The 18,600-nt window shown below is 42.6% G+C and overlaps 1 protein-coding gene across 1 annotated transcript in view; it reads right to left on the bottom strand.

Annotated features, from left to right (window-relative positions):
- The window catches only part of TMPRSS9 (transmembrane serine protease 9), a 162,885-nt gene that overhangs the window by 140,501 nt on the left and 3,784 nt on the right, over positions 1-18,600 (bottom strand). The window contains exon 2 of the mRNA XM_033956023.1: positions 6,164-6,207. The gene's annotated coding sequence lies outside the window, so the exon portion shown is untranslated. The remainder of the gene's footprint in view (positions 1-6,163; positions 6,208-18,600) is intronic.

Below are 18,600 nucleotides of genomic sequence, written 5' to 3' on the forward strand. Positions count from 1 at the left end.
GGACGGGCTAAAAAATCAAATACATATAGCATAAATCTGTTAAGTATATATTTTTTGAGCTGTCCCAGCTTTCCACATTTATTAGTGCTAGAAGAGTTATTACTAGCTCGCCAGATAGAGCAGATGCCAAATAGTTTGCATTTTCAACAGCTGCTTGTTGGCTTAGTATAATTTATATATGATATTTCATTAAATAATTCACCCCATTGAAATGGTTGTGGACTTGATTGTTTGGTGTGTACTTCCTTTTTTTTTTACACTTTTTCTTCTTGATTTCTATAGAAGTCTTTAATGCTTGGAAAAATCTTTAGATGTATAAATAAAATAAAAATAACAGCATCTGCGCACCAGGAAAACTAGCGCTGGTGTGGAAGAGTGGCCTAGAGGTAAGAGCACTGGGCTGAGAATCAGAGAAACTCATTGCTGTTCTTTGTGATTCTGGGCAAGTCACCTCAGGTTCAAACTTGGATTGAAAGTCTTCTGGGGACAGTGACCTCTTCAATGTAATTCACCTTGAGCTACTACTGAAAAGGTGTAAGTTACATCTAAATAAATAATAATAAATTTAAGTGCAATAATTTACAAGGACACCAATTTGCAAAACTTACGATATTTTGTAAGTTTCTAAATGTCAGTCCTGCCTCCTTTTCCCCCAAATTTCTTTATTGGTTTTAAAGAATTATAAATTCACATATGGCAAAATAAGATAATATAAACAAAAATGAAAACAGTTAACTAATACAGACCCCACCTTTGCCCCTCCCCTGCCCTCCCCTGTGAATGCTCCCCTAACAATTACATGCTATGTCATTGAGCACATAATTAGAGAATAGCATTTTGGCAAACTACTGCCATTAATATGCGTACATGTGCACTTATCCGCATGAATGCCAGTATTCTACAAATTTAATTATACAAAAAGTGCTTAAATTTAGCTACCCTATTATGCATATGCCTTAAAGACCAATGATGAATACAGCACCCCAGTAAGAGCACGAAAAAATATTTGAGGTTACAGGGAGGAAGACTTAGGAGCAATGTTAAGAAATTTTTCTTCACGGAGAGGTGGTAGATGCCTAGAATGCCCTCCCAAGGGAAGTGGTGGAGAGGAAAATGGTGATGGAATTCAAATGGGATAAAAACAGAGGATCTCTAATTAGAAAATGAAGGATGTAGAGTAAAGAACTAAGACTGGTATTGGACAGACCTGCATGGTCTGTGTTCCATATATGGTGATTCGGTGTAGGATGAGCTGGAGTGGGCATCAATGTGAACTCCACTAATACGGAATAGGAGGATGTTACTGGCCAGACTGTTAAAGATTGAAGGGGAGTTTATATACCTGCGATTATAATTGGTTAGCCATCTTCCTGGAGAAAAAGTCATAAGAACATAAGCATTGCCATACTGAGATAGATCGAAGTTCCATCAGGCCCAATATCCTGTTTCCAACAGTGGCCAATCCAGGTCACAAGTACCTGGCAAGATCCCAAAAGAGTAAAACAGATTTTATACTGCTTATTCTAGAAATATGCAGTGGATTTTTCGAAGTTAATCTTAATAATGGCTTATGGACCTTTTTTAAACCCCTCTAAACTAACTGCTTTTTACCACATTCTCTGGCAATGAGTTCCAAAGTTTAATTACATGTGGAGTGAAAAAAATATTTTCTCTTGTTTTAAATTTACTACTTAGTAGTGTCATTGCGTGCCCCCTAGTCCTAGTATTTTTGGAAAGATTGAACAAGCGATTCAAATCTACTTTTTCCACTTCACTTAGTTCTTTTGAAAAGGGCCCTCCAAATGTTTTTTGAGATGCAGCAACCAGAATTGCACAGTATTCGAGGTGCAGTCGCACAATGGAGCAATACAAAGGCATTATATAATATTTATTTTTGTTTTCTATTTCTTTCCTAACAATTCCTAACATTCTATTTGCTTTTTGAGCTACTGCTGATACTGAGCAGAGGGTTTCAATGTATCATCAATGATTGGGATAGAAACTCGCACTGGCTACTGTTTAGATACAACAAGAACTGTTGCAGAACGGGACCTAGGAGTAATCATTAGTGAAGATATGAAGACTGCCAATCAAGTGGAGAAAGCATCATCCAAGGCTAGACAAATGCTGGGTTGCATCCATAGAAGTTTTGTCAGCCGAAAGCCCGAATTTGTAATGCCGTTGTACAGGTCAATAGTGAGACCTCATCTGGAATATTGTGTTCAATTTTGGAGGCCACATTATCAGAAGGATGTGCTGAGAATGGAGTCGGTTCAGCGAATGGCCACTAGGATGGTCTCAGGACTTAAGGATCTCCCATATGAAGAACGTCTAGGTAAGTTGCAGCTATACTCTCTTGAGGAACGCAGAGAGAGGGGAGACATGATAGAGACATTCAAATATGTTACTGGCCGTATTGAGGTAGAAGAAGACATCTTTTTCCTTACAGGTCCTACGGCATCAAGAGGGCATCCGTTAAAAATCAAGGGTGAGAAATTTCATGGTGACACTAGGAAATATTTCTTCACCAAAAGGGTAGTTGATCGTTGGAATGATCTTCCACTTCAGGTAATTGAGGCCAGCAACGTGCTCGATTTTAAGAAAAAATGGGATAAGCATGTGGGTTCACTTTGAGGAAGTGCTTAGGGGGCAGGGTTCTTAGAGTGGGCAGACTTGTTGGGCCGATGGCCCTTTTCTGCCATCATATTCTATGTTTCTATGATTAAGTTTAAGGTATATTGTCTAGTATATAAGGCTTTATATGGTAATGCTCCAGAACAATTAACTAGAGAATGACACAGTGGATGTTACCCGCGAGTAGCCGCGGTTAACCCACCAAAACAGTGGAGGGGGAAAGGTGCTCACCGGGGGTATGGAGACAAGGCCATCCACCGCCCCGTGGAGCGGTGAATGGCCTTGTCCCCGCAGTTAAGGGAGGGAACGCGAGTGGTCACCAATCACGTGCAGCCCTCCTCCTTCCTTCCTACCTACCCACCCGAATCTATCTATCTCCCTCCCTCCCCCTTCCCTTTGCGGCGTGTTTTAAGGCTTCAGTCTTGTTGAAAGCCGCCGGAGTGTTCGTGCAATCGTGTGTGGGTGAGCGGAAGCTTCTCCTCTAACTCAACTTCCGGTTGTGTCAGAGGAGAAGCTTCTGCCCACACACGCACACGACTGCACGAACACTCCAGCGGCTTTCAACAAGACTAAAATCTTAAAATGCGCCGCAAAGGTAAGGGGGAGGGAGGGAGATGCACGCACTACGTGAGAGATACCGAAGGGCAGTGAGGTGCCGAGAGGGAAGGGTGGATGCTGCGGGGACGGGGCGGTGAAGGGGATGGCGGGGATGGGGTGGTGAAGGGGACGGCGGGGATGGGGTGGTGAAGGGTCTGTTGGTCCGGTAACGGGGCAGTGATGGGGACAGATTTTTTCCCCATGTCATTCTCTACAATTAATATCTCTTTTATGTGTTCCAGCTAATTTTTCCCCTCCTTTATAAAGCCACACTAACATTTTTGGCGCCAGCACGGCGGTAACAGCTCTATGAGCATCTAAGCTGTTACCGTGGTGGCCGGCACTAAAAACGCTAGCACGGCTTTGTAAAGGAGGGGGTTTATTAGTACACAGAGTAACTGTAGTATTAAACTTCAGTTTCCAACTGTTTTTAGAGTAATTAGGAAGAGTCAACTTGTATGATCATTTTCTTATCAGGTTGTTCAGAAATAAGAAATAAGAAACCTAAATTTGTATATCATTTTTCATCAAGTTTTAAAGACCTATTTTTTATAAATGTTATTCTTGACATTTTAACTCTTTCTATAATAATTTATATGTGCTCCCTTTAATGTAGGGTTTTCTTGCAATCCGCTTTCAATCTGAATTGGAATATAAGATTACTGATCAGATACCTAGATCCTTTTCCTGGGCCAAGAGGTTTTCCATACAGAAGTGCTTGTAGAAACTATCAAAAGTGTAAGAGAGATGTCACAATCTTAATTTTACACAATTTACTGAAAGTCTGAGTCAATACCATTTCAGTATCACTGCCTAGAGACTCTTCTGCCACATGGTATGCTATGGTAGTATATCACATTTTCATAAATATGGTCTTATATTCTGTGTCAGAATTCTGACTGACACTAGCACTGACACTATTTCTTTGCTTTAGAACATCTGCAGCACTAAATTTGACTCCCAGTGCATTCTGGGATATGCTACGAGTGGCCTAAGATTCCAATAGACCATATCCCTTAGGCCCTCCCAGGGGCACTATTCAGACAGCCAATTAACAGTGGCAAAACGCTTTTTATTTGTGGTGTCAACTGTTTTGAAACTAGTCCTCACAATATATAACTGACAGGGAAGTGTTCGTAGGTGTAGTAGTTTAATCACAATATGAACTCCCCTTCAAATCACAAATCAGGCACCTAGGATGTACCGTGTAGGGCAGAGGCTGCCATTTTGGAAATGACAGCTTGGAGGCAGGATCGAGTAGTTATTGCTCTTGCCTCATTCAAAGTACTGGTGTCTTGAAACAATTCTTTTCTACAGGACAGGGACAACTGGGCTAAGGGGGTGGGCCAAATGGTCCTTATCTGTTAACTTCTGATTATAAGTTCTTATTATGAATCTTCAGTGTTGTTGCTCATTAGTAAATATCGCAACCTGAAACCTTATAAAAGAAAAATATCCAGATAAAGTTTATCCACCTAATGAATTACAAGCCATACTCTCATCTTTTTTCTTTACAAACAACTACAGCACAACATTCTGTAACCCATGGAGGAAACCTCGCCCCTTGCTCCCTGATTCCCCATGAGGTGCCCTGCAAGAGGCCAGCTTTAATTTTAGAGTCAATGATTTTGATTACACCAGCACTCAGCCCTATATCAACCATCTTTTCTGCCTGCATTTTTATTAATACAATCATGCTCCCACAGGGGATTACAATGGAAAATATTAGAACACTGGATGCTGTGAACACACAAAGGGGCTTGTGCAAAATTGTGATTCTGGGACTATAATTATTCCACGCTATCACTAATCCTTTTCTCAGGACAAGGGAACCATCAGGCACACAAAGCTGCTTTCTCTCTATGGCCTCCAAGGAGCTCATTCAGATGACATACCCTAACCGATTTAGAAAGACATGTTCTGCTCATAATCCTATGTAACATTTTTTAAAATAGTCACTCTATAGAATGATTAAAGTAATCTATATATGATTCTTATCCACTCTGAATTGAACTCTGCTCAGAGACATGAAGTCAGTTACCACCGCCTCACCACCCAATCATTACAGTGTTCAATATGGGTACAAAACCGTTGCTATTTGTTATTACTTAAGCTGCTACTTATACTATACTATACTATAAGAGCTTAAGAATATCTTTCAAATATAAGAGACTTAGCTTTATCAATGTCTCTGGATATGAATCTGGAGTACTGTGTCCAATATTGGTCGCCGTACCTCAAAAAGGACATGGCGGTACTTGAGGGAGTCCAGAGAATAGCAACTAAACTGATAAGAGGTATGGAAAACCTCTCATATACTGACAGACTGAAAAAGCTGGGGCTGTTCTCCCTGGAAAAGCGGAGACTTAGAGGAGACATGATAGAAACCTTCAAGATCCTGAAGGGTATAGAAAAAGTAGACAGGGACAGATTTTTCAGATTACGGGGAACCACAAGTACAAGGGGGCACTCGGAAAAATTAAAAGGAGACAGGTTTAAAACAAATGCCAGAAAGTTCTTTTTCACCCAGAGGGTGGTGGACACATGGAACGCGCTTCCGGAGGCTGTGATAGGCCGGAGCACGTTACAAGGCTTCAAAGAAGGTTTGGATAGGTTCCTAGAGGATAAAGGAATTGAAGGGTACAGATAAGAGTAGCGGTAGGTTATAGGGATAGTCTGGGACCATTGCTCAGGCAATGGGCCTGATGGACCGCCGCGGGAGCGGAACGCTGGGCGAGATGGACCTCTGGTCTGCCTCAGCGGAGGCAACTTCTTATGTTCTTATGTTCTTATAGAGTGACTATTTTCAAAATTGTATTAATCACTTTTAGTCACTCAACATATAAGTAATGTTGAATTCATTGGCCCCCTAGCGATTTTTGACTGAGTCATAATCATATGTAAAGCAGAAAACCCTGAAACTTTTACTCACCTGAGAATTTGGAATGGGATTTGCAGTAGTACTACAAAAAGAGCCTGAAAAAAAGAAGGTCATAAAATTACACGATGCAGAATGGCTGATAGCAACAGACAGTTCATGGCTCTTGTTAAACTAAGAGCTCCTTTTACTAAGCTCTGCTAGCGTTTTTAGCGCACGCTGCCCCCCACACTATGCGCCAAAAACTAACGCCAGCTCAATGCTGGCATTAGCGTCTAGCCTAAGTTTGTATCTGAGGTAATGCAGGTTTAAATGATTTGCTCGAGATCACAAGAAGTGGAAGTGGCCAGTGGCATAGTGAGGGTAGGAAGTGCAAGGGGCGGTGGTATCCTTCCACTCGTTCTGTGCCCCCTCCTTCCCCGCCCCCCCCCATTGCCACTCTCACACCCTCCCTTCTCCCCATACCTGTATAAATCTTCATCAGCGTGAGCAGCTTCTCTGGCCTGCTGCTCACACCAGCATAGGCTTTCCCTCTGACATCACTTCCTTTCCTTGCAATCCAGAAGTGATTTCAGAGGGCAGCCAGGTCGGCGTGAGCAGCAGACTGGAAAAGTTGCTCTTGTTGGTGAAAATTTAAAGAGGTGAGGGTAGAGGGTGGAGTGGGAAAGGGAGGGCACGAGTTTGGCGGGGGTAGTGGGGTGGAGAGGTGCTGGTGCCCCCCTCTACTATGCATTTGAACGCTGACTTCCTTGGTTCTCAGTCCACTGATTAGGCTCCCCTCCATTCCCAGATATCCTAGTGATAAGCCACTAGGTCTGTCTGCAGTATTGCTGGTTGCTCACAGAGCATGATATATCTCTGTGCTTCAGAGACACGGATCTTCTCTTACCAGAGCTTACTAAAGATCTACTGTGCAGAGGAGGGCAAAATAGTAGTGAGAATAATGGATTGCAAACCAGGAGATCTGGATTCAAGTCCTGCTTCTGTCATTTTCTGTGACCTTGGGTGAGTCACTGCCTTTTAAAATCTTCCTGGGACAGAAATTGGATGGACTGTACAAGTCTTTATTTTCTATCATCTATTATGCTACTATGTTTTATTACATGTAAGTAATTTGCTGTTAATGTATTGTAAAGCTCCCAGTTTTGCTTAGGCTGCAATTTGAAGACTTGGGTCTCTTTTAGGACAATGTAGGCAGGGACTGGTGTTAAACATGCTGGAGCCCAGGGTAGATATTAAGGAGGAGGCCCCTGATTCCCTCTCCTCAATCTCTTCACCAGCCATAACTACCACACATAAAACAACTTTAAATGACTTCTTCACACACAAAATACAGACAGATCTTTACCAAATACAGATTAAGGGATCACAATTAGAAAAAGAAATGGAACTGGGAACCCCAAGAAATTAAACTCAGCAAGTTTTAAAACACTGGATAAATAAAAATAGATATACACTTCTTTTTGTAGTAAACCCACAGGGGATTCGGGCCCAGGTCCCCCCCCCCCTCAAATGGCTGGTAGGATCCCGAAGCCCTGCCAGTTGAAGACCACTTCTGGTCTGGCAGCCAGAAATCTCCAAGCTCTGCATCTAATGGCAGTGTCCCTGAGCTGCCACCAGCTGCAGATCTTGGAAAATTCTGACCGCTGGACTGGAGGAAGAGGTCTGTAGCTGGCAGGGCTTTGGGATTTCCACCTGCTTAGGTATTTATATTTTGCATTTGGGTAAGGGGCAGGGGGAATAGTGGGGAGAAAATTTGGTGACCACCCATTTTGGGCTATAGGCTACTGCCCACCCTCCCTCCCCATAAGCTATCTCGCAAGTCACTAAACACAATAAAAAGATCTGTGATGCACATATCCCAAAGTTACATATTCACAACAAGGCCCCTATACAGAAAAATACAACTATAAGCAACAACAAATTGAAAATATGTAGACAAAAATTAAACCTCAATAAGCCAGAATCAGCACTCTATACTTTCAAGTTTCAAGTTTATTAGGATTTTATATACCGCCTATCAAGGTTATCTAAGCGGTTTTACAATCAGGTACTCAAGCATTTTCCCTCTCTGTCCCGGTGGGCTCACAATCTAGCTAACATACCTGGGGCTATGGAGGACTGAGTGACTTGCCCAGGGTCACAAGGAGCAGCGCGGGGTTTGAACCCACAACCCCAGGGTGCTGAGGCTGTAGATCCAACCACTGCGCCACACAGTGTAAATTTACTGTAAAACTGCATTTTCTGTTCATGAAATTAAAAATAAAATTCTTTTTTCTGCCTCTTTTGTCTGGCCATTTTATTCATTTTTATCCCAGTTTCCAGTTTGTTTTCTTTGATCTTTTCTTAATTTTCTTTCCAGGGTCTTCAGCCCATCTGCCACTTCTCTCCATTCCTGTCTTCTTCACTTCCTCTCCTACTTCCATCTCTGACTTTAACCTTTTCCTTTCAGGTTCCTTCCATTTATTTTTCTACATCTCTTTCTGTTTCTACTTATAGTTTTTCATTTCTCTCATCCTATTATTCTCCAGTTTTGTTTTGTTTTGCTAGCTCTCTTCTCTCTCCCCCTTCTAGAATCTTCTTTTTCCCCCCCTTTAATTTCATTCTTTTGACCAGTATCTCCTCTCTTGCCACCCCTCCATCCAGCATATCATGTCCTTTCTTTCTTCCAACACCTCAACTTTCTCTCCACCTCCATCTAAGATTTCCCCATCACCTTACTTCCCTCTCATATGCAACATTCCTTTGTGTTCCTCTCTCCCCCTTCTGTGTCAGAATCACCCCTATCTGCCTATTCCTCCAATGTACAGAACTCCCTTTGTCTTCTTACTGCCTGCACCCCATGTCCAGCATCTCCCATCTGTCTTCCTACTCATACCTGTCTCTTTTCTTTCTTCATCCTAAAATCCCCATATCTAGCATCTTTCCATATCCCTTCCTTCTTCCTTATCTGATCCTGCAGCTCCTTTCTTCCCCTTTCCTAAGTCAGCCAGTCCACCATATTCTCCCATCCCATTCCAGTACCTCCTCTCTCTTCCCCATCTTAATCTAACATCTTCCTCCTATCACCCTACTCCCTCTATGATCACTATCTCCCCTCCACCCCTATGTAGGCATAATCCCTTTCTTTCCATCCCCTATTAAGCTTCTCATATTCCCCTCCATCTAGCATTTTCCCCTTGTCTTGCTACTCTCCATCCACCTTGTCCAGCATATCCCCTCTGTCATCATACTCCACTCTCTTATGTACAGTATTTCCCATGTCACTCTGCTCCTTGCAAGGTCCAGCATTTGTCTTTGTGTCCTTATTCTTCCCACTCCCACCCAGTCCAGTAACTGCCCTCCCCCAAGCTGATCCATCATCTCCCTTCTGACTGTCATACCAATCCCCCCGTATCTACCCCCCCTTCCCATTACAAGCATATCATATTTTCCCCTCTACCTACAACCCAGAATCTCTATTTTCTTTCCTTGGATGGCTGGCCCTGATCCATATCCCTTGGCTAGCTGGCCCCGATCCACATAAACTAAACTAAGCCTTAAGCTTATATACCGCATCTTCTCTAAAGAGATAGAGCTCAGCACGATTTACAAGAGTTTTAGAGAAAGGAAAATATAATAAGAATTAGTGATTATATAGAGAGCAGCGGAATTTACTTTTCTGAGAATAGCCACGTTTTCAGATGTTTTCGAAATAATTGGAAGGAACCCAGGTTATGCAGCTGAACAGGAAAATTATTCCAAAGCTCAGTGATTTTAAAGTAAAGTGATTTCCCTAATTTTCCAGTATAGATAACATTTTTTAATGAGGGGAAAGATAATTTAAGCTTTTGGATAGATCCAGTAATATCAGGTCTCCTTTTATCCTTTCAGCACTTGACTGCTTTCAGCCCTGCCTTTGCCCCTGGTCCCGCTATACTGGATGTCAGTAACGCAGACAGAAGTCACTGGACCTCCCCCTCTTGCCTGCATCACTATAGGTTCTGCCAGTCTCTATCCTGCCTCTCAAAACAGGAAGTGACTTCAGGATCGAGACCGGCAGAGCCTATAGCAATGCAGGCAAGAGGGGAAGCCCTGCGGCTTATGTCTTCATTATTGTATCCAGTTTCGCAGGACCAGGACAGAAGGCAGGGCTGATGGCAGCTGAGTGAGATGCCTGGACTGTGGGGGGGGGGCCCTGAAGCTGTGGGTCCCAGGGCCCCCTAACACTGGCCCAGTATGTTGAACAGAGGTTACTAGCCCCTCAAGTTTTCTGGTGTTTAATTTTATCAGCTTCCATTTCAGTACATTTATTCAGCTTGAAAAGTGCACATTGCAATGAAGAGTGAGAAAAGTAGGAGTCATGGGAACTAGAATGACGATAACATTAATGGAAATAAGCCCTTCTTTTTAGGTTCATTTTTGGCCAGCAACTTCTCATTGTGATTACAGGACAAACATCCACTTAGGACAGAGGAATTGATGACAGGCAAATCTATTGCTGGTTTACAAGGAAACTATCCCAGCTCAACAATCAGGAACTTTGATTGTGCATGGAGGTAGCTCTGTGTCTCTGTGCCAACTCTCTTCCTGGCCATCAAAGGTTATAGGACAAAATTGGGTAGGCCTGATGGCACACACTGACAGCAGAAACACTCAAGCTTTTGTGTGCACTTTGAAATAAATGTTTGTCTCCTGGCAACATCAGTCAGTGATGACTGAAGGTGGCCACAACCATTAATGGCCAGGAAATAATCTTTTGGCTGAAACTTAGGTGGGAAAGCCCAAACTTTCTCATGTTTCTTTGGTTGCACTATTACAAAAACCTGAGAAATATACAGAGTGGTCCATATACCATGTATAGACAGACACAAACGTACTGCCTATTGTGAGGAGGGAAAATTCCTCTGTTCACTGAATCTTTCAAAAATTTCAAGGTGCAGGATGCTTCTCTGCCTTTGATGTCATAGCAACAGAAAAACTGTCTGTACATTATATAGATTCCTCCCACTAAAAGCAGAAACAATAGAGTTAACATGTCAGCAGATTGGTACATGCTTAAAACTTATAGAGAATTTGAATTTCCCACCAGAGTCTATTCCACCTATTACTAAGGCTTATTTTCTACCAACTGTTATTGGAAAGAAAAGCTCTTCTGAAAATGCTTAAAAATATCAAAATGTTATTACCAAAGGTCAATTTCAAGATTTAAGAGGGATTTTGGAAGATTCCGTCTCTGAAGTTAACGAGTGAAGTACTTTTATAGTGAACTTCGTTTTTGAACAAGATCTTACATCTGTTATGAGAATTTACTTTAAAAAAGAAGCAATCCCATTTTGTGGTCAGAGAATATGGATATAGCCAGAAGTGTTATAACTTGTAATGATTTAATAAATTTATTTTTAAAAAAAATGTACAAAGAATGATGCCATGGGGTATTCCCCTTATTATTTTATGTTTGGCCGAGAAGCTAGTCTACCTGTGGATGTATGTTATGGGGATCACACCAGATGGACACTCTTCAGTAAACCTTCTCAAATACATCCAGAATCTCAATCAGCAACTCAATGCTATACTGTATATCAAGCAGATCAGAAAACAGCTGACAAACAAAATACAGGAGTAAACTCTGCTATAATGCCCGAGTCAAAGACCAAGAGCTACAAGCTGGGGACTCTCCTCCTTGCACTACTACTGAAAAAAAAAGGCCTGTCATTTACTTCCTGGGTCAGAGCAACAGATACATAATCTGCTAATTACATGGAGCAAGAGACACACTGATTGTGAGTACTGGGGAGGGTTAGGTGGACACACAAGCGAGCCGTCGCAGAGGGAAGGCCCAGATGCTGCTGATGGCCTCAATCCACACACCGGCCCCGCGCACCGCCTGGAGGCTGGGTGGAACAGTAGCCTGCTGCCAACACCACCGCAGTCGGGGCGCCCACTGCTATACACCTGGCAGGAAATTTAACCGTGTTGATTTCGCCGGCCTTGCGCAGACCAGCAGGAATTTTCTGCAGACCGGCACTGGTCCGCATACTGGCGGTTGAAGAACACTGATCTAAGGAACTGCTTCTTTGTGGAAAGGCACGACAAGGTTCACAAGATTAACCTTGAAATGTGTGGACTAGCCTCCCAGTGGAGATGAAGAATGATATCTGGATGGGACAAGCACATAAGATCTTTAAGGGAAAGGGACGGATGGTAGATGATAAGGTTTGGCAGACTGGATAGGCCATATGGTCTTTATCTGCTGTCAATTTCTATGTTTCTATATATGTGAGCTAATAAGGGAAGCCACTGAATGATGAGTAAGATGAGTGAAATAGTGTCATCTAATGCTAAAGCTTTTACTTTGTAATCTATTTTTATTGTTTTTCCACTCTCCATGAAAGCATTTTGATAATACTATAGACGAGTAAGGGATAGCCAAGATAGCAGGTGAAGGCTCCATTCTGTCCAGGGAGGAGGAATAAAGTAGGTGACCAGAACCTTTCAAAATTTATACTTTAGCAAGAGAGGGAGGGAGAGTGTGTGTAAGGGACAGACAGAGAATGGGTCACCCAAGTTTTAAGCTGGTTTTCCCTAACTCACTTTAATTGCAAATGAACCCTCTGTACAAAAAGATGAATAGAAATGGGGAGAGAATGCAGTAGCTTCTAAAGGTTACCTTAATCAGCAATCTCTCAGCCTGGAGAATTTTACCTTCTGTTCAGAGAGGACAAGGAAGATTTTGCTACTTGTGACCCAAATCCATGTGAATGAGAGGGCGTACACTAACTCTGCCTATTCAGACAGCTAGGGGAACAATTTCAGTCCTCCTATAATGCAAAATCTTATCTCTGTTACAGAGAAATCAAAAATGTTTTAATGCTCATTTCCAGGAAATTAACTTTTCCCTCTCACCCAGCAAATTGCTCAGCTACCTGTTTCTGTATAGGGTCTCCTCTCTTCTTAAAATCAGCTTTACTAGTTTTTTTCTAGCAAACTTAATATCATTTTCCCTTAAATCAGGCTAAGAACAGTCCGGATTAAATATTATGCAACACCAACCTGTAATGAAAAGCAAATTCCAAGCTGGAAAAAACACTATCCTCTATTTAAAAAAAAAAATTATAATAAAATCCCTTGCCTCTTTCCAGCCACAAGGCAGAGTCTTCTCTCCTCTCTGAGCAAATCAAACATAGCCCAAAAGCAAGCTCTGGTTCCTGAAAGCATCTAGGGAGGAGAAATATGAGAGCTTTGATTCTGGCACTGACAGATGTAGGCCAGGTCTCATTGAAGTCAACAGTGAAAAATGATTGGGGGTGTCAAACACAGTACAAATTACCCCTCCCTGGACACTTGAAGGAATTTACTCAATATTGGGGGGGGGGGGGGAAGAGGGGGTGCTCAGCGCTCACAAAACTGGCTTCATATCAGGGCTCATGTTTGCTTCCAGCCTCTTTCAAACAGAATCCAAAGAGTCTCACACAGACACAGATCCATCTTATTTTGCTTTGACGTATTCGAAACTTAGAAAATGAAGATCATAAAGCCCACATCTTTGGCCCTTCCTGAGCGAACGTCAACAGCAGCTGGATCCCGTACTCATTTATAATTTTTTTTTTTATAAACCACTGACCCACTTCAAAAAGAATAGCCCAAAGCAGTGTACAATATAAAACAGACAAAATAGAAGGTAGGGATGAGCAGTCCAAAAATGTTCATTTTTGTTTAGTTTCCCATGTCATTTGCAAGAATTTGGCTCCTTTTACGAAGCCGCATCAGCGATTTAACGCGGGTAATAGCGCGTGCTAATTTGCCGGCCGCGCTAGCCGCTACCGCCTCCTCTTGAGCAGGCGGTAGTTTTTCGGCTAGAGTGGGGGTTAGCGCCCGCTAAAAAGTTGCATGCGATAAAGCTGCTAACGCGGCTTCGTGAAAGGAGCCCTTTGTTTTCATTTGGGGATTTTTGCTTTGTTTTCCTTTCAGGGAAAATGGCAGAAAGAGTGCACACTGTTTCTAACAAAGGGGGGAAAATATATATAGTTTTTTTACCGACCTTTAAAGTCATATATGATATCAAACAAGGAAAATGTTGAATTTTGAGCCTGATGTTCAGAGCGATTTACACAGGCAAGAGAGGCTCTGACCCGCTTAAATTGCCAATCGGCAGTCAAATGCCAATATTCAGCAGCACTAAGTCAGGTAGTGTTGCTGAACATTGGCTCTGATTCACCCCCAAAAAGTGGGGAAGAGCAAGGTTTTATGCAGGAACCAGCAATATTCTAAATGGCTAAGTCTTAATAAAAATATTATAATTTATAGCTAAATAAACATATGATCAAGAAACTGTTTTTATTTTACTTTTGTGATTATGATAAACATACCGAGGGCCTCAAACTAGTACCTGATGGGCCGCATGTCACCCCCAGGCCGTGAGTTTGAGACCACTGTTATAGATGGCCTGAATGGAGAGAGAGTGTATGATGCTGACAAGCTGCGAGAGGGAGGGGAGAGTGGCAGGCCCCTAGTTTTTGATTTGTCCACATTACCTGCCCTTCCTCGACATTTAGATACAGGCTGGCCATACACTACTTGATGCATTTTGTTTTTCTTTGCTGGGCGAGGGGAAATCTGTTGTGAGTCCAGCAGCCCCAATCATTTTCAAAAGTTGGCTCCTATGAATCTTGCTATAAGCACCACATAAATCGCCAAGCTTCCGATTGCCAGAAAAAAACATATGGATGGCCGGGTTCTGGCCCCAGAGCCATAGGTTGGACAAGCCTGCTGTACAAATTGCCTTAGAGTCTGTGTCACGTTTACTGGTTTCAACAAGCACAAGAGATCCTTCAAACAGCTAAAATGCAAAAAACAGATTATTTAGAATGGAAATCGCATAATTTTTGCACCTGACTTTGCTAAAGAAACTGCTAAAAATGAAAGTACGAAAAAGATCATGAAGGGCATAGATAGAGTAGAGAGGGACAGATTCTTCAAACTTTCAAATAATAAAAGAACAAGAGGGCATTCGGAAAAGTTGAAAGGGGACAGATTCAAAACGAATGCTAGGAAGTTCTTCTTTACCCAGCGTGTGGTGGACACCTGGAATGTGCTTCGAGAGGGCGTAATAGAGCAGAGTACGGTACTGGGGTTCAAGAAAGGATTAGACAATTTCCTGCTGGAAAAAGGGATAGAGGGGGTATAGATAAAGGATTACTGCACAGGTCCTGGACCTGTTGGGCCACTGCGTGAGCGGACTGCTGGGCACGATGGACCTCAGGTCTGACCCAGTGGAGGCATTGCTTATGTTCTTATGTTCTTAATATTCAGCTAGAGCTTGTATAAGATAAGAGGGTGAATTTATTGGGCTAGGACCTGAATAAGTATTTTTTGTTGTTTAAATACCCCCCCTAACCCTCGATTTCCATTAACTTCATGTAGTATCGCGAGCTGCTATGAGAGGTCGCAGCAGCCATTTTGAAAGACCACCACAAGGGAGCAGGAGCAAGTGGACTGCGCTCCTGCTGCTGAAGACTCCCGTAGAACCACCAGGTATGTAGGTAGGCCATGGGGGGGGGGGGGGGAATCAAGCTATAATAATTATTAGAAACTCCAAAAAGTTTGATCACGTCACTCCCCTCCTAAAAACGCTCATTGGCTTCCAATATCGTACACAATAACATATAAACTTGCTCTCTTAACCTTCAAAATTAGATCATCAAAATTACCTGTTTTTCTTGATAAACTGCTTATACCAGGGGTGTCCAACCTTTTGGCTTCACTGGGCTGCAATGGCCGAAAAAAATGTTTCTGGGGCCACACAAACTTTCAAACGCTGCAGCAAGACACAGGAGGGAGCCGGCAAGATGGTAAACACCCAGGGGCAACAGAGGAAAACACTGCATCGCCCTCAACCGGGGCCGCACAAAATACTACATGGACACCCCTGGCTTATACCATACTGCTCACTAAAGGCTCTTAGATCAAACGAGCAAACACATTCTCTCCATTCCATCGTTTGAAGATGATTAATTCGAGACACACTACGATTTTCTCAATCAAAGCCTCCCAGCTCTGGAACTCCCTACCTATTTACATCAGGCAGGAAACCGTACTAAATAGATTTAAAGGCTCCCTCAAATGTTTTCTCTTCAAGGATGCATTTGAAAGCTATGATTAGGGTGTTAGTAACGCTCAGCTTACTTTCCTAACTATCAGAGCTTCTTAACTTTTATTTTCCTCGTTTTTACTGAACCCTCCTTTTGTTCATCCCTTAAATGTCTCCTCAACTATAAAATTGTAGTTCATCCCTCTTTTGCAACTTGTCTCTAGTTAGTCTAGTTGTTGTGAATGTCCAGACATGTACATTTTTTTACATGTCCCCTATTTTAATCAATGTATATCGCTTAGATCTATCTGCATATTGTAATTCGCTGATTGTCCAGCTCTCTTCGTTGTGAACCACCTAGAAGTCGCACGATTGTGGCGGTATAGAAGAATAAAGTTGTTATTATTATTATTATTATAAGCGTTTAATCAAATTTTAAATAAAAGTTGAAACTTGAAGGGCTCGGGAAGAGTATCTAAACAGCAAAACATGTGGGCCCTTGCCCGATACTCAGTCAGGGCTCGCTTGTAGGCCAAGCTGCTTAAGCTTGGGTGGCCAGGCTGCCCAGACCTAACCCCCAGTATTCAGTACTGGTGCCAGGACATGGACCAGAAATCAGTATTGAAAGCTATATAAGCTGGCGACAGAATTTTAAAAATGCTGACCACTACCAACTGAATATTTTTTTTGGGGGGGTTCAAACTAATGAATAACCCTTATAAAAAGTAAGCAAAACTCATTCATATCAATGCCATATCATACATAGTGCACAATCTAAAAAGGAAGAGTCAAGGTGTACGCTTCTTCCAAAACTTTTATATACATTTTCATATATTTTTATACATATTTCTGTATGTGTGTTTTATTACATGTTTTTTTATTTCTCTTTTATTTGTTTTAGATTTTTGATACAAGCAGTTGGCATCCTGAGTCAGGCAGCTTGTTCCAGAAAGACAGTTTGAAGTTTTTAAAAAAATTTGATTGATCACTTATCATTACTTCTAGATCAGTGTTTTTCAACCTTTTTACACCCGTGGACCGGCAGAAATAAAAGAATTATTTTGTGGCCGGCACACTACTAGGACTAAAATTTAAAAACCCCGTTTCCACCCCATCTCTGCGAGCTCGGTCACCTCAGTAACTATAGAAAAATAGACAAATATAGTGCAAAATATAGACAGCAGATATAAATTCTCAAAACTGACACATTTTGATCACTAAATTGAAAATAAAATCATTTTTCCTACCTTTGCTGTCTGGTGATTTCATGAGTCTCTGGTTGCGTTTCCTTCTGTCTGTGTATCCTTTCATTTCTTTCTTTCTGCACTCAGGCCCAACAATTATCCCTTTCTATTCCCTCCCTCTTTCCTTCCCACGTCTTTAGTGCCCCCAGTGCTTCCTTCCCAAGTCCTTAGTGCCCCTTCCTATGTCTTTAGTGCCTCCAGTGCCTCCTTCCCATGTCCTTAGTGCCCCTTCCTGTCTTTAGTGCCCCCAGTGCCTCCTTCCTATATCCTTCTCACTGCCTTCCACACTTTGTCCCATCCCCACCCCCAAAGCCAGCTTGTCTGCCTGTCTACCTCTCTCCCTCCCTCCCTGACCAAAGCCAGCCTTCTTGCCTGACTACCTCCTTCCCGGCAATAAAAAGCCTCCCTCCTTCCTTTCCCCTGCTCTTACCGCCCTGCTGCTGCTGCTGCTACTGCTAAACCTGACAGGAAATCTTTCCGACGTCAATTCTGACATCAGAGAGGACGTTCTGGGCCAGCCAGGCAGCGATTAGCTGGCCCAGAATGTCCTCTCCGACGTCAGAATTGACGTCGGAAAGAAGATTTCCTGTCGGGTTTAGCAGCAGCAGCAGCAGCAGCAATCTTGCTGGCCCTCCGCGGACCGGCAGAAATTTCCTGCAGACCGGCACTGGTCCGTGGACCGGCGGTTGAAGAACAGTGTTCTAGATGATGTACAGTAGGAAAAGTAAATGTAAAAGGTTAAAACAGAAGGAGGGGGAAAGCAGCAAGGCTGAAGGGATGAAGTCAGGAGTTGGCACTAGAGGAGAAGGGAACAGAAGAGAGACTTACCCGATGAACGGAGTTCCTGGGGCAGAGTACAGGGAGAGATACGAGAGGAGAGATACTGAGGAACTGCAGAGTGAATACATTTGTAATCAGCAAGAGGAGTTTGAACTGTATGTGGAAGCGAACAGGGAGCCAATAAAGCGACTTAAGGAGAGGGGTAACGTGAGCATAATGACACTGGTGGAAAATGAGGCACACAGCAGAATTCTGAACAGTTTGAAGGGGAGAGAGTTGGCTTTGCAGAAGACCTGTGATTCAGGAGAGAAGTGACGAGAGCATGGATGAGGATCTTGGAAGCATGCTCAGAAAGGAAAGTCAAGATTTTAGTGGCGTTGTATAGAAATAAGTGACAG

Source organism: Geotrypetes seraphini, chromosome 8, assembly GCF_902459505.1.
Source record: "Geotrypetes seraphini chromosome 8, aGeoSer1.1, whole genome shotgun sequence".
In the NCBI taxonomy this organism is placed as follows: Eukaryota; Metazoa; Chordata; class Amphibia; order Gymnophiona; family Dermophiidae; genus Geotrypetes; species Geotrypetes seraphini.